This window comes from Mytilus edulis, chromosome 12, assembly GCF_963676685.1.
Source record: "Mytilus edulis chromosome 12, xbMytEdul2.2, whole genome shotgun sequence".
Classification (NCBI taxonomy): domain Eukaryota; kingdom Metazoa; phylum Mollusca; class Bivalvia; order Mytilida; family Mytilidae; genus Mytilus; species Mytilus edulis.
Window position 1 is genome coordinate 61,231,566 of NC_092355.1, and position 12,540 is coordinate 61,244,105.

Here is a 12,540-nt window from a genome sequence, read left to right on the forward strand (position 1 = left end):
AACACGATTACGATTGTAAGTGTCTATAAAAAAATCTCCAATCAGTGACACTCGAATAAAGAAAAGAATGAAAAGGGTCAAATACTACGAGGTTGAAGAGCATTGAGTATCAAACTTCAAAAAGGTTGATAGAACAAGTGAAGGTAATAATTATATTACTGTGGTAGTATAGTTGTCTAATTGGCAATCATTTTCTTCACTTATATATTGCCATGGCAAGGAATAATATATTATAGTTTTTGGGCGATACATAAAATTAATATTTGTCCTTGGCAGTTTATTTGACATGAAAGACATGTTCACCCCAAAATATAATGATACCCAATTTGTAACATTTGTTTAATTTTGAAGGACGAATAACGCTTAATATAAACAAAGACAGCTCAACCATATCTAGTATATTCAAAGCAACAGAAATGGAACATTTCTAATTCATTTGACATGTTTGTTCTATCATAGAATGGATATTTAGAACTATAAAGTTATTCTTTTTGCAAGTAGAAATAATTACATTAGATGTATGTTTCACTATAATATTTTATTCTGATTGGCTAACTGCACATCACGTGTTATTCCGTAAGCAGTTGCAATGCTCAATACAACTTTTCATTCATGATAACACGTGCTCCAACAATAAAGTGCACAGGTGAATTAAATAATAAAATATATAAAATTCGTATTTTCATGATCATAGCTAAAAAATGTAATTATAAGTATTGAATGCTTCTTTTTGTAACTTTATAGGGTTGTAAAAGCGTTGACCGTGCGTACATTTTTAGAATGAAGCGCTTCCGCGCTTCATACAAAATGTACTTCGGTCAACGCTTTTACACCCCAATGAATTTACAAAAAGAAGCATTCAATTCTTAAATAAAAAAAAATTCAATTGATAATAAATTGAAATGGTTTGTATACAATATATTACCAGTATAAAATGTGCCTAAGTATAATATACTTGTCAATGAATAATAAATTCAGTTTACATAATATTCATTTTTTTATGGGATTGTAACAGTGTCTTAATGTTTGTATTTGTGAGTCATTAAGCTATAAGGAAGTCTGTAGATTGCCACGGTTAGTGAAACCGAAGATTTGTTAGTATAAAATTATGTTGCACACACTGAAAAAAATGGCAAACTTTTTAAATGGAATCAATTGTTTAATAAGATAAAGGAGACACCTTTTGATAGTGTTGGCAATTTATGATAACATTTTTATATAAAAGGATAAAAGAAATAACCAAAAGTTTTGGAAATCATATACAACACAGACAACCAACAAATTCAACCACAAAAACACGTGGTATAGCCAAAAACCATATGATCTGTTGAAACATGTCGTTGTTGGGTGAGTACACATTTCCATCCAGCTATATAAGACTAAGACGATGCTGAATGATGTTCAGTGATACAACATTATGAAGACATATACCTACATGTATACAAAAGATTAATACAAGAGCTTACTAATGTCGGATGTTAATCAATGTATAAGATATCAGCAAGTGGACCTGGTTGTAACATGATATGACACACAAAACTACATATGATTTTCCTATATAAATCTTAATACATAACAGTTCTTACTTTTAACCCAATTAGAGTATGCAAAAAGTAAAATCACAAAAATACTGAACTTAGAGGAAAATCAATTCGGAAAGTCCATTATCACATGGCAAAATCAAATAACAAAACGTATCAAAAACGAATGGACAAGAACTGTCATATTCCTGACTTGGTACAGGCATTTTCAAATGTAGAAAATAGTGGATTAAACCTGGTTCTATAGCGCTAACCCTCTCACTTTAATGACAGTCTCATCAAATTCTGTTACATTTACATTGATGCGTTAAATAAACAGACACAATAAATAAAATAGTCAAAATATGGGTACATCAGTCATCATCGTATAACAATTTTAAAAGGACCAATTTAACAGAACACAAAAACATTTACTATCTACGAACACATTCATTGATTTGATTGTCTGACGTCAGAAAATTTTATACGTCACATAAATTTGTCGTTCAATGTGCATACAAACAATTTTAAAATTTACATAGGCAATGTTAGCATACAGGGTTAAAAAATCAAAAGTATGTAAGAATAAATTTCAGAAATAGACCGAGATTTAAACAACAAATAATAATTTAATTTTGGATGTAACGCGTCTTCTGCTTGGCTGACGTCGTTTTGTTTATCATATCATAGACCAAATTTTGTCATGTGACCACGACTTCATCAACGTTTTGTCGTGATTTACGCCGGTTTTATTTGAATTAAGAATTAAATTATAAGAAATAACTTTTTTACTGTAATATTTTTTCAGTCTACTCAAAATAACATAAAAAATCTTGTGCACACTGTCAAATTACGCACGTTATTCAGTGTGCACAATATTTGTTATGTAATTTTTTCATAAACAGAAATTCCTTAAATAATAATAAAAAACCAACAACTACACCACCACAATCATCAAAGAAAACAAATAAGATAAAATAAATCAACAAAAATGCAGACATACGATGATAGACACTTATTATGTTTTAAACGAATGCATTTAAAATATTGGTTAAATTAATCACATTAAATTGTTGTTGTTTTTTTTGATTTAGTAAAATATGCAAATCACAGGTGACAACAGTGGGTCAACTGCTGTGATAATACAGCCAACAGAAAATCCATCACCTCAACACATATCATATGTGAAAAGATTTCAGATATTTGGTAGTCTACAGATTTGGATTGGTGGAATATTAGTAATATTGAGTTTACATGTATTTGAACTGGCAGTAATTGGTAACTTTTTCGCTCTTATCAAATTTGTCTAACCAATATGTATATGTTCTGGATGGGTAAGTATGTTATGGTGAAGTTGAAATATTCTCTTCGTAAATTTTACGGACGCCATCACGAGTTGGTTGACCGTTATGGAATAACCGTTTCACAAATGATATAGGATATGTTCCTTACGTCGTAACTACAATTCCCTTCCCTTTCATGACTGTGACCTACCGAATTAGACTATTTACCGGATTTGTTATCACATAAGCAACACGACGGGTGCCTCGTGTGGAGCAGGATCTGCTTACCATTCCGGAGCACCTGAGATCACCCCTAGTTTTTGGTGGGGTTCGTGTTGTTTATTCTTTAGTTTTCTATGTTGTGTTGTGTGTACTGTCTGTTTTTCTTTTTCATTTTTAGCCATGGCGTTGTCAGTTTATTTTAGATTTATGAGTTTGACTGTCCCTTTGGTATCTTTCGTCCCTCTTTTATAATTTGTTACAGATTATTAATTTTATTAATATTTTATTAGTATATATTTTACAGTACAGTTTACTGTTGTTTTCATATGCATTTGCATTTGTATTTTACTGTTTGTTTAGTTTTTCGAGAAAGTGGATACTTAATATTCTATGTTTCTGAAAATACAAAAACTGTTTTGTTGTCGTCTTTGAAAACTTAGCTTGTTTTATTTTGTATTTACTCGTATGTCATTTGTGTTGTATCTGCGATGTATATTTACGCAGCAGCTGGATTTCAATAGTTGACCTTGTGTGTCTGTTTTGTTTGGCTTTATAAATATTCTGATATGAGCGTCACTGATGAGTCTTCTGGCGTACTTAACAATCATCCTGGTATCTTTGATAACTATTTACACCACTTGGTCGATGCCACTGCTGGTGGACGTTTCGTCCCCGAGGGTATCACCAGCCCAGTAGTCATCATTTCGGTGTAGACATGAATATCAATAATGTGGTCATTTTTATAAATTTCCTGTTTACAAAACTTTAAATTGTTCGAAAAACTAAGGATTTTCTTATCCCAGGCATAGATTACCTTAGCCGTATTTGGCACATGTTTTTGGAATTTTGGATCCTCAATGTTCTTCAACTTTGTACTTTTTTGGCTTTATAAATATTTCGATATGAGCGTCACTGATGAGTCTTATGTAGACGAAACGCGCGTCTGGCGTACTAAGTTATAATCCTGGTATCTTTGATAACTATTGGTAGCACACTCAATTTTGGCAATTCAACGGAACTATTAAACAACTGTTATACAAGTGAAAGGGTAAGGTACATGTAGCTAGACAACTAGGTTGAACCAACAATTTTCCTTGGAAAATGTATACCAATATGAAGTAAATGACAGTTGTTTTCCATTCGTGTTATTGGTTGGTAAAGTCTTTCCTTTTGAAGTCACCCTAAAGTGTTTTCATCTACAGTAACAACTGGATCTATTACTATTCTGATAGTTATTCTTAGTCTACTTATACCCACCAATAAATACTTCATTCTGCTCGCTGTACTAAGAGCATGTCGTAAAGCCAGATACTTAGTGAAGCGAATAGGTTCCAACTGAAAAAAGTCAACCTCGAAACCCGCTAGAATAAAGAGAAGGGGCAATAAAACAAACATTTACTGAAAGGGGAAAATATCCCAATGAGCAAACTGCTAAAAACATTGACAAAACATAAAAGGCCCCCATTTGTCTTTACTCAAAACCCTTTCTCAAAAAATGTTACATGTTATGATCTTTTTATCATATGCTGCAACAATGGAGAAAAATAACAGATTCATACATTGATCCTTTTACGTGGTTCCCAAATAGAAGTTCAAAGAATGAAAAGTTCACGGACGTCGGACCCCCAATTTAGTACATTCGATATGAAGTCTTTCTATCATATGCCTGAACAGAGAAAAAAAATATTTTAATATGGACGAATCGACAAAAATATACATAATGAACACTGTTTGGAAAAGTTCACTTTAAGTTTGAATTGTAGCTTTGTACACTAATTTGTAATGTTTTTCACTGAAAACGTAGCATTGGTGTGTATTTTTCGGAATTTGCCGAGTATTAACGGAATGGTATGCGATAACGTTACGGAAAGGCATGTGATAACAATCGAAGCATGTGATAAACTTTTCATATCAGCCCGCTAAGAATCATTTTATAGTACAACAAACATGGAGCAATAATGATCATAAAACTCTTCCAAATTTTCAATGTTTTCACATGCCTCTATAGGAAATGTTTCCATATATATGGAGGAAGTGATGCTGTTGTTGGACAATTATAGTATATTTGATTCATAATTTAACTTCTTTATAAAGTTTTTGACTGTTTTAGTTATTGCATTCAAGTTGTTTATTTGCCTTACATAAAACTATTGTCGGGCTGATATGGGGTCTCGGGATGATACCCAGACTGATATGGAAAAGGCCATGTATTAATCTCTATATATCACACCTTGTCAAATAAGATCTACTTTTATATCACACCTTGTCAAATAAGATCTACTATTATATTTGACCTAGTCAAATAAAATAAGATCTACAGTTACTTTTATATCGCACCTTGTCAAACAATGTGAAACTGATAACAGGAAATTTCAACTGATGGGGAAATAATTGTTTACATTTGTTTGACCTCAATGTACTTTCACAATATCACAACGATTGTAAGAAGTACTTGAACTTTGACAACTGTTTGATTCAAATATGAATGAAAAACCACGTTACAGAAAACACTTGAAATCACGTGATAGCTTTTATGGCCGAGGGTCTGGATGGGGTTTACAGAATAAAGACTGATGGGCCAAATCGACAGAAAAAATAGAATAGAGAAAAATAGTGTAAACAAAATAAAGAATAGAGAAAAATAGTGTGAACAAAATAAAGAATAGAGAAAAATAGTGCAAACAAAATAAAGAATAGAAAAAAATAGTGTGAACAAAATAAAGAATAGAGAAAAATAGTGTAAACAAAATAAAGAATAGAGAAAAATAGTGTAAACAAAATAAAGAATAGAGAAAAATAGTATAAACAAAATAAAGAATAGAGAAAAATAGTGTAAACAAAATAAAGAATAGAGAAAAATAGTATAAACAAAATAAAGAATAGAGAAAAATAGTGCAAACAAAATAAAGAATAGAGAAAAATAGTGCAAACAAAATAAAGAATAGAGAAAAATAGTGTAAACAAAATAAAGAATAGAGAAAAATAGTGCAAACAAAATAAAGAATAGAGAAAAATAGTGTGAACAAAATAAAGAATAGAGAAAAATAGTGTGAACAAAATAAAGAATAGAGAAAAATAGTGTAAACAAAATAAAGAATAGAGAAAAATAGTGTAAACAAAATAAAGAATAGAAAAAAATAGTGCAAACAAAATAAAGAATAGAGAAAAATAGTGTGAACAAAATAAAGAATAGAGAAAAATAGTGCAAACAAAATAAAGAATAGAGAAAAATAGTGTAAACAAAATAAAGAATAGAGAAAAATAGTGTAAACAAAATAAAGAATAGAGAAAAATAGTGTAAACAAAATACAGAATAGAGAAAAATAGTGTAAACAAAATAAAGAATAGAGAAAAATAGTGTGAACAAAATAAAGAATAGAGAAAAATAGTGCAAACAAAATAAAGAATAGAGAAAAATAGTGTGAACAAAACAAAGAATAGAGAAAAATAGTGTAAACAAAATAAAGAATAGAGAAAAATAGTGTAAACAAAATAAAGAATAGAGAAAAATAAAATAAAGAATAGAGAAAAATAGTGTGAACAAAACAAAGAATAGAGAAAAATAGTGTGAACAAAACAAAGAATAGAGAAAAATAGTGTAAACAAAATAAAGAATAGAGAAAAATAGTGTGAACAAAATAAAGAATAGAGAAAAATAGTGTAAACAAAATAAAGAATAGAGAAAAATAGTGTAAACAAAATAAAGAATAGAGAAAAATAAAATAAAGAATAGAGAAAAATAGTGTGAACAAAACAAAGAATAGAGAAAAATAGTGTGAACAAAACAAAGAATAGAGAAAAATAGTGTAAACAAAATAAAGAATAGAGAAAAATAGTGTGAACAAAATAAAGAATAGAGAAAAATAGTGCAAACAAAATAAAGAATAGAGAAAAATAGTGTGAACAAAATAAAGAATAGAGAAAAATAGTGTAAACAAAATAAAGAATAGAGAAAAATAGTGTAAACAAAATAAAGAATAGAGAAAAATATAGTGAACAAAATAAAGAATAGAGAAAAATAGTGCAAACAAAATAAAGAATAGAGAAAAATAGTGTGAACAAAATAAAGAATAGAGAAAAATAGTGTAAACAAAATAAAGAATAGAGAAAAATAGTGTAAACAAAATAAAGAATAGAGAAAAATAGTGTAAACAAAATAAAGAATAGAGAAAAATAGTGTAAACAAAATAAAGAATAGAGAAAAATAGTGTAAACAAAATAAAGAATAGAGAAAAATAGTGTAAACAAAATAAAGAATAGAGAAAAATAGTGTAAACAAAATAAAGAATAGAGAAAAATAGTGTAAACAAAATAAAGAATAGAGAAAAATAAAATAAAGAATAGAGAAAAATAGTGTGAACAAAACAAAGAATAGAGAAAAATAGTGTGAACAAAACAAAGAATAGAGAAAAATAGTGCAAACAAAATAAAGAATAGAGAAAATGGGCGGCTAGAACATGAAAAATAGAGGAAAGTGAGCAGGCTAGCTGGAACACAACGAATAGAGAAAAATGACCTACAAAAATGAAAGAATACAGAACTGAAGGACACACTCAGCTCATAGACGGAAATGTTATAAGTATATAACCTCAAGAATGACAAAAATAGAATTCAATAAATCATACATAAAAATCAAGTATCGAATACATAATCATGTATTAACTAAAACTTAATTTTAACAAAACAGATATAGAAACCACTTGAAAGCTTGTGTCTGATCTCTGAAATAATGAAGAGCATTATTATTGTTGTAACATTCATTTAAATGCCAAACTGCGAAAAAAATGGTGTGTTATGTTTTCTGTTCTGTGAGTCAGTTTGTAAGTCCTTTCCGTATCAGGTTTAGGTTTTAAATATTTTACCATGAAAGTGTGATCACATCTTTTTGAAAGTTAGATCAATTGATCATTATAATGTGAATTTTTCAGATGATATAGCAGATGACGGTTTTGATGCCGATTACATGATTCACGGAACTAAGAACTGTGATAGTTTGAAATAAGTACTCTTAGATTAAACTTGAAACTAAGTACGGATGACAAATTGCAATTTAGAGCTGATTTCATGGTTCACTGACCATGGACATAGACTAGAGTTATGGGAACATTGTGTTCTATGAAGACATTCTTGTTGTTTTATAAAGATGTCAATAGACCGTATTGCTATTTAGTCCAATACATAGACAACTTCCTGTTGGGGTCACGTGTTACAAAAACAAAGGTCACCAGTAATGAGCTAATTGCGGAAAATGTTTAGAAAAAGAACATTTTGACATTTTGATACTAGAAGTTTATGAACCAAGTTTTCCGACGTAGTCGGTATAGTTTCGGTTTGTGCCCTTTGATCTTAAGGACGCTTAACTATGGCAACAGAATACGCATGCTCGAAAATCCTTTCTGTGATTGGACAAAATGCTGTCATGGTGGGTGATTTGGTTGTGTTTGAAAAAACGTCTCGTTAATTATATCGTGATGGAAAGCAAGTAAAAAACTATAAATATTTGAACTAGATCTTACAAAGATTTATATTTTTATTAAAATAATTGTTTCTCCAATAGCTCTTTGCATCCGTGACAACTGTTTATTCGGGACAATTATATAATTTTTAATGTAAACTTTGTTGTACGAACGTACATGACTTTTAGAACGCACCTACGCATGTGAGATTTCCGCGGGGTTTTGATTTTGATTTCAGGATTTCAACGCAACGAGAACATCCTCTTTTGAAATAAAGAGATTGCTATAAAAAAGGGGGGCGAAAGATACCAGAGGGACAGTAGTCTCGATTATCCAGACGCTCCGTATGCATATGTAGTTATTGTTGGCTGTAAGAACGACAACTCTGGTGCATCGAGACCAGAAGAACTGTATCACAGTCAAACTTATAGTTACGTATATACATGGTATAGATGCATACACAAGTTTCTCAAAGCAAATGTAGCGTGCATTTAAATTACTTATACGTAATGATAAAAACTGAGAATAGAAATGGGATTCGACAAGGTTATGACGCGGTATCGGGTTCTCTCATGATGATCGAATCTGTTTGGTTGACATGTAGCTGTTCACTTCATTCTATATTCATTGATAGAGAGTTGGTGTTTAACGAGGAAACTATTCAATCAAAGTATCCCAGGGTAAAGTGGGAAGAAACTCTTCGGAAGTGTTACGGACTCCTCCATGATTTGATTGATCAGTACTTGGAATATCTGTGTCGCAGATGACCACTGAATTTGACATGTAGAATCTGCAATACCGTTCTCCTTTCCTAACCATTTTAATTCATCGAATAAGCGCAATAGTTCAAAAGGGAGAAGGGGATCGTCCCTTGATCGCTTTAAGTTTAAAAAAAAATCATGTTCTTTCGATATATATTAATTTTTAAAATACTATCATCCAATTTGATTTTCAATAATCGGGAATTACCTCTTTAGACATCTCCGGATCCACCCATGAAAAAAGTAAAATCACAAAAATACTGAACTCAGAGGAAAATCAATTCGGAAAGTCCATAATCACATGGCAATATCAAATAACAAAACGCATCAAAAATGAATGGACAAGATCTGTCATATTCCTGACTTGGTACAGGCATTTTCAAATGTAGAAAATGGTGGATTGAACCTGGTTTTATAGCTAGCTAAACCTCTCACTTGTATGACAGTCGCATCAAATTCCATTATATTTATATAAAGGGACCTTTGTAGAATGTTATGAACTAGGAATTAAGAACCCTTTAAGGTCATCTTGGTTAACCACGGGTTTGAGACGGATTTTTTTGTGTACTAAAATGTTCGTTTGACAGTTTGTTTTTTGTATCGTGTTTTTTTCGTCGGTTCAACTTTCTTCTTTTGGTATAAAATTGAGGAGATGTTGTATAACTTGCGACGAGATATATATCAATCAGAGTTCAAATAGAGTGGTAGTAAGGAATAGATATATCTACGCCACTGTACGGCCTTCAACAATGAGAAAATCCCATACTGTTTGTCGGCTATGTACAGGCCGAGTCTTGAAAAGTGTCTCAAATTACAATCCAAAATTATGAAATCACAAACTAAATATCTTATTTCCAATCCTTATTTATTGAAACTTGTATACAACTTTAACATTTGTCATTCTTTTCCTACGTAATGTTAAGTAAGAACATATTGTATTGTTCCCAGTGGTAAGCAAGTGTAAGGACGATTGCAACATTATGCACATTGAATTGTCTCTCGTTAATCAGACAAATCATTAAAATGTGCAATCACTAATTACAAATGTTTAGAAGAGGATCCAAGGAGAAAAATAGGAGGGGAGAGATCCGTGGTTTGATATCTTATGCTTTTTTTTTGTATTGTTGAAACCCCTCCTTTATAAAAAAAGAATTGAACTGCGCCTGACTGTTGTATAAGTTTATTTCTGATATAATATATGCTTGAGATGTCCGATACGTAAGAAATGTAGGATTAATGCCGAAATTTCAAGCGTTTTGTAAATATGTTTTACTTGTAATTACTAAGTGTATTCGAATCATCCCTAACAAAGAAGGAGAACACACTCAACTATAACTTATAAGATCACATAGAAGAAAAGTAAAACACTGTATTTGCTGATAATACCCAGCTATTTCATCCTTCGGCATTCGAAAAATTAATATAACAAGTTGTAAAACGGAAAGTTCGATGATCCCAAATGTTACTTTATACATTTTTTGCTTTGAATTTGATCAATTAAGGTTGTAAAATTATAAGATATAAAGTTGGATAAAATGGGAAATCAAATCTCAAAATGTTGTTACATTCTTTTTTAGAACAAACAATTTAGAATGAAGTGAAGTTTTAAAATGGACGCAAAAATAATTCCGTAGCACCTGAGATCACTCCAGATTTTGGTGGGGTTCGTCTTTCTTAGTCTTTAGTTGTCTATGTTGTGTCTTCTGTTCTATTGTTTGTCTGTTTGTATTTTATTTTTGGCCATGACGTTGTCAGTTTCCTTTCAATCTATGAGTTTGACTTTCCCTCTGGTATCTTCCTTCCCTCTCTTATAAGCGTTTACAAGGCAAAATAAATAAATAATTATATCCAATTTACCTATTAGTATTTGCTTACATGTTAAAAGTATTGTAAACGAAGCTGTAGTAGTTGTAAAATTGTAAAATTATATATATATATATGATGCTAAGCGCCATCAAAATTGGTTGTAGTGAAATACATTTCAGTGACCTACCTCTTCAAATATATTTTCCTGATACATGTGTTAAAATTCATTACTAAAATTACTTAGTGTATTGAAGCATCAACATAATCAGTTTTTTCCTTATTTTGTAAATTTTAGATACCAAAAATCAGCATCGAAAATTTTGTATGAATTTATATCATATTGAATTTTAAGGTTAGGCTAAGGCAGTGGGCGACAGTGGGCGACTGTTTCTGGTTGGGTTAAATTTTAACGAAAAAGTAAGAGCTTTTTCAATAGAAAAGTACTTAATTATAATTTTAAAGGAGACGTTTCCTTTGCTAATTATTTCAAACAGAAATGTATATACATAATATATATCTATACTACTTAGTTTCAACAAAATCGATATTTTTTACGATAATTGAAAATTATTTGTCGGAAATACGATTAAATCAATTTAAATAATAGTGATCTTTGATCTTATATTTTTGATTTTTCACGTTTTAATTATTCAGAATTTATATATGCACACCTTTATAATGTATATATATAAACGTGTGTTACACAATGTACAAGGTATATCCAAAATAAGTTAACCGATAAATCCCCGATCTATTTATAAGTTTTCCGAAAAAAGAAATTCTGCGTTAGCAATCTATAAATGTAGATACATTATTTTATCGACTTGTATATGTATCGATAGACAAATTAAGTGTGTAAAATTTAGGTTAAAATTAAATCAAAACTGATGCAATATATGGTAATGAGTTATAAAACGGTGAAAACGTGTACCAATAGCGCGTTTCCAAAATTTCATTCAATATCAAACGAGAAATCAAAATGGTTTCGAATTGAAGTTGTATTTTTTTTGGTCTCAATCATTCAAGAACAAATTTTCTGATTTTAATGAATTTTATTTCAATTTATTTTGTTAATAATCATTTTATTAATATTTGGCGTGGAAACGAAAACAACTAGGAAAAAAAATAAACAATCTCCGACTGTTATGGAACGACTATTTAACTTTAAAATTAAAGATTTTTTTTCTTTGGTATAATCATACTGTGATCCCCGATTTGAAAAAAAAAATTAGTGTGGTCAAGCTGTAACAAAAAAATATAAAATAATATTCCGATTCTATTTTTTCCTTTACCTCATAGTGTTATAATAATGTATTGTAAATTACTATTCCAATGTTATTCTTAGACTGTCATGGTCTATATAGATTTCTAAAACGGACCCATTGTTTTCAAAAGGGGTGGGCCGGAATGTGGAGTATTTTTTTGGGGGGAGGGGGGTCGATAATGATATATTTACGAACACAACCCGATTAACTGTTTATCGTTGTATTAC

General features: G+C 30.4%; 1 long non-coding RNA gene across 1 annotated transcript in view; it reads right to left on the reverse strand.

The window, feature by feature from the left end:
• LOC139498915 (uncharacterized) overlaps window positions 1-12,540 on the reverse strand; it is a 437,948-nt gene that overhangs the window by 268,622 nt on the left and 156,786 nt on the right. The window lies entirely within an intron of this gene.